We start from the raw sequence: 4,727 nt of genomic DNA, 5'->3' as shown, positions 1-4,727 counted from the left end.
AGCAATTCACCAGGACTGGTGTATCACAGGCAGGGCCGGCCCGTGGTGGAGGCAGGATAGGCAAATAATAATAATAATACAAATTAAAACATTTTTTATTAATTAAACAATCAAATTGCTGGTAATATTAGCAAACTAAACTTGGTAGTATTATTAATAACTTGTAAGTCTAGTTTTAATGAAAATATATATATATAAAAACAAGGTTTATTCCCCCACAAATCAATTGACGGTTCAGTTTTTAGGCGTAACATCAGTTTTTTACTGTTTACTGCTGCAGCACGTGGCCATGGCTAAACAACCAAACTAATGTTCTGGTGCCTCGGGAGCAAGAAAACGGAAAGAAAAGGAGGAAAACGTGGAAAAGCCAGAGGTAAACCAGTGTTTGAAGATCCATGACAATTTATGAATCCATGATCGTCAAACAAGCTAGCAGAGCGACCATGCTAATGTTAGCAGCTAGTGCTAAACAGAAACAGAAAAAATACTAGCTTAACAAAAACATTGATTGCATGTCAACATTGGTCTATGAATTTATTTCATTAGTGAGGATGCACTAACGTCATTTTAGGAGAACTATGTATTTTTATGTACAGTACATGTAAGGAGTGATGTCATAGTTTGTTTTATACAGGGGTTTTAAATATATCTATAGCTATATATAGATAGGTAAACATATTATAGATGCATAAATTATTAAGAACGTTATTATTTCTAATTTAGCCGAGACCTTTTCACTTTTAATAAAACTGTATTCTATATGTAAACTTGTGTTTTATTAGTATTCTACGTCAATATACTTCATAAATTATAAATAACTTTCATCTACTTTTGTCTGCTTTGTGATAAATCTGAAATGTGTACAGCTTTTTTTCTATTTATAAATAAATATTTATCAATATCTAATCACATCATACTTATCCTATGACGAGTTAATGGGTTCACATTCTGTTTTTGATGATGTCATTGATGACATCACTGGCAGGAAAACCAAGAGAATAAACTATTGAGGCTGGACTGAAGGATGATAGGATGGATGGATGGATGGATGGATGGACTGAAGAATGAATAGGATGGATGGATGGATGGATGGATGGACTGAAGGATGAATAGGATGGATGGATGGATGGATGGATGGATGGATGGACTGAAGGATGAATAGGATGGATGGATGGATGGATGGATGGATGGATGGATGGATGGACTGAAGGATGAATAGGATGGATGGATGGATGGATGGATGGATGGATGGATGGATGGATGGATGGACTGAAGGATGGATGGATGGATGGATGGATGGATGGATGGATGGACTGAAGGATGAATAGGATGGATGGATGGATGGATGGACTGAAGGATGAATAGGATGGATGGATGGATGGATGGATGGATGGATGGATGGATGGATGGACTGAAGGATGGATGGATGGATGGATGGATGGACTGAAGGATGAATAGGATGGATGGATGGATGGATGGATGGACTGAAGGATGGATGGATGGATGGATGGATGGATGGACTGAAGGATGAATAGGATGGATGGATGGATGGATGGACTGAAGGATGAATAGGATGGATGGATGGATGGATGGATGGATGGATGGATGGATGGACTGAAGGATGGATGGATGGATGGATGGATGGACTGAAGGATGAATAGGATGGATGGATGGATGGATGGATGGACTGAAGGATGAATAGGATGGATGATGGATGGATGGATGGACTGAAGGATGAATAGGATGGATGATGGATGGACTGAAGGATGAATAGGATGGATGATGGATGGATGGATGGACTGAAGGATGAATAGGATGGATGGGGCTTTTTTAACGTGTGTTGGTTAAAGTTTCTTTATAAATCAACACCAGAAAATGACACTATTTTTACTAAATAGTTTATTTGTGCAACACCTCTGTGAACTGCAATTGTTTAAATGATGTGTTCATTACTGCAATTTTAGTATTGTTGTGTTAAACCTGGAAGTTTTGCATCTTTTCACAAAATGTGAATGTCAATAGTAAAACATTTTAGTCATAAGTATTTAAATGAAAAAGAATACACGATGAGCCAACCCACCACTATCTACAGTATCTATCATCTATCATTTATCATTTAGTTGTTTTTGTACAATGCCTTACTCTAATAATATTAATAATTTTTATTTTGAACCTGTTACTAAGATATTTATATTGTCTTTTATTTACTTGTTTGTGTTCTTTTATAAGTGTATGTGAAACCCTTTTTATCAAAATTAAATAAAATGTCAAAAAAGTAATTTTGCTCATGTTTTCCTCCCTATGTAAAGCGTCTTTGTGGATATGGTGAAGACCACTATCCAAGTGTTAGAAATTATTCTGATAATAATAATGTAGCAATAATGTAAATATCAATTTAAAAAAAAACGGCATATAAGGAGGCGCCAAAAGAAAATCTCGCCGAGGGCCCCAAAGAGGCTAGGGCCGACACTGATCACAGATTCCAGTATCATATAATTGCCATTGCTGGTATTTAATTAATGTAACATGTATTGAGTATTATGCACTTAAAATAGCACTGATGGAAATAATCTTGCATATTTACATGTATATGTTTATTAATATGTATGTATTGTCCCTGTTTTAAAATACATACAACATATATTAAAACCAAAAATAAATAAATAGACTGACTGCTTTTAAACTAACTGGAGAAAAATGCACCAGCGGCCACTGCTTTACACAAATGAAGATTATCACGTTATAATTCATGATAAAGACACACACACAAATTATAAAACACATGTAAATGATGGTTATATGTGTGAATATTGTTAACATACCTTCAGTAAGTCCAGAAACACAGAGCAGGAGAAACTGTATGTATACACACACACACACACATTTTATTAAACCCATGCAGCTCATTGTTTAACCTGACAGTCCGGCTCTGTTAAGCCTGGTTGTAACTGAAACAGCCTTTTCATCAAATAGTTACCATAGTAACACAGTCTGTGGTCAAATTTGCTCCTGACCAGGTTTTAGCAGCAGGCTTGGCTTAATCTGCTGACTCACTCCCATGAAACCACGTCATCATTTTATTTAGTGATGCTTTAAAACAGTGGTTCTCAACTGGTCTCACCCTGTGACCACGGTCATTAAATCACGACCCACTTTTTTTTTCTTTTCTTTTTTTTTTAAGAATTCAACCAACCAAATTTAATCTCATTAATCCATATAATCTTTTTTTTTTTTTAAACATAAATCTTCATATTTGCCTGTGCAACAAGCATTTCACAACAGGCCTGTCAAAAGACAAGTTTCTTTCAAAATAAAAGACAAGTCCAACCCAACATGAGAGACATTAAGTATTTGTTTATTTTTGACCAGCTGTCCGCGACCCACGCAGTACAGGTCCGCGACCCACTTTTGGGTCCCGACCCACCAGTTGAGACTTACTGCTTTAAAACACTAAACAAAGATCTACAGAAGGAAAAAGGAGTCACAAAGACTTCTGTTAGACTTTCTTCTTTTTTTTTTTAAATACCGCTTTAACACGGTATTTTAAAAGGAAATCAAACAGAATTTAATGGTAAATGATTAAATGTGATTTCAAATCTATAATAATGATATAATATTGATCTTATTGCGTGTTTAATGTGTAATGTACTTTTTAATGAGATGATCACAGTCTCCATGTGTTTAAACCATCAGTAATAATATGTTTATAAGGATACGTGTGGGTATCTCGATGCCAGTGTATCGATCCAATTCATATTGAATGACAAAAGGAACGATACCTTTCACTGCACGGCTGCATAGATATAAACCCTTCAGAGTAAAAGTCGATGAAAAGCGGTGGAGATTCAGAGTGTGTGGCTATAGCATGATGTTCCAGATGAGCTGATTAAAAATAGACGTTGAAAATTTAATTTCGGTGAAAAAAAATATCCAGGCCCCAGCGAGATTTGAACTCGCGACCCCTGGTTTACAAGACCAGTGCTCTAACCCCTGAGCTATGGAGCCTTGGCTGCTTCGAAATCGGCTGCTTTCCCCTAAAATCCTCAACTACCGTGTTCATATTACGATCACATTCTTGCATTCTTCTGTGTCGAAAACGAGTGTGAATGTGAAATTTAAGTGCACGTAAAATAAAGCGAATAAATGACGCACAATTTTTCAGTGTTTCTTTTTTTACAGTTCATGGTTTCAGCGCATAGTGGTTTATGTGTTACGGAAGCGGATTAGGGCCAATTTTGATGGCGAAAATAATTTTGGTCAAATAATGAAGCACATTTAAATCCTGCATAAGCTGATTAAACTGAAATAAAAGTGTCTCTCATGCACAAACACTGGTGCGCGCACACAACACTCATTGTTGCAGCCTTAATAGAAAGTCAGAATTATGAGATTACTTTTTATCTCATAATTATAACTTTATCCATCCATCTATTTTCATAATTGCTTGTTCCGGTTTTTCAGGGTTGACTTTACTAACTCATAATTATGACTTTACTAACTCATAATTATGAATTTCCGTGGTGACTTTTTTGTGGTATAATCGGGCTTCCAAATAAGGTTAATAATAAGGGTTTTAATGTCAAATCGTATTGTTTATTATTGTTATTCATATAAATAAGATCAAGCAACATACAGTTCCTATCTATCTTCTGTGCTCCATCTTTTGTGACATCATGCAAATAAACGAGAGTGAATCGAGGTCAAAGCCCGCAGAACAAAGCTGGGGG

The 4,727-nt window shown here is 35.9% G+C and overlaps 1 non-coding gene across 1 annotated transcript; it reads right to left on the bottom strand.

Moving 5' to 3' along the window:
- Nucleotides 1-3,932: 3,932 nt before the first annotated feature.
- On the bottom strand, nt 3,933-4,005 carry trnat-ugu (transfer RNA threonine (anticodon UGU)). The gene has a single exon. It is a non-coding gene; the product is annotated as a tRNA-Thr (tRNA).
- Between the last annotated feature and the right edge of the window lie 722 nt (nt 4,006-4,727).

The sequence above is a fragment of the Gouania willdenowi genome, chromosome 1, assembly GCF_900634775.1.
Source record: "Gouania willdenowi chromosome 1, fGouWil2.1, whole genome shotgun sequence".
NCBI lineage: Eukaryota > Metazoa > Chordata > Actinopteri > Blenniiformes > Gobiesocidae > Gouania > Gouania willdenowi.
Note: the sequence above shows the minus strand (reverse complement) of the source record. Positions and strands in the feature narration are given on the sequence as shown.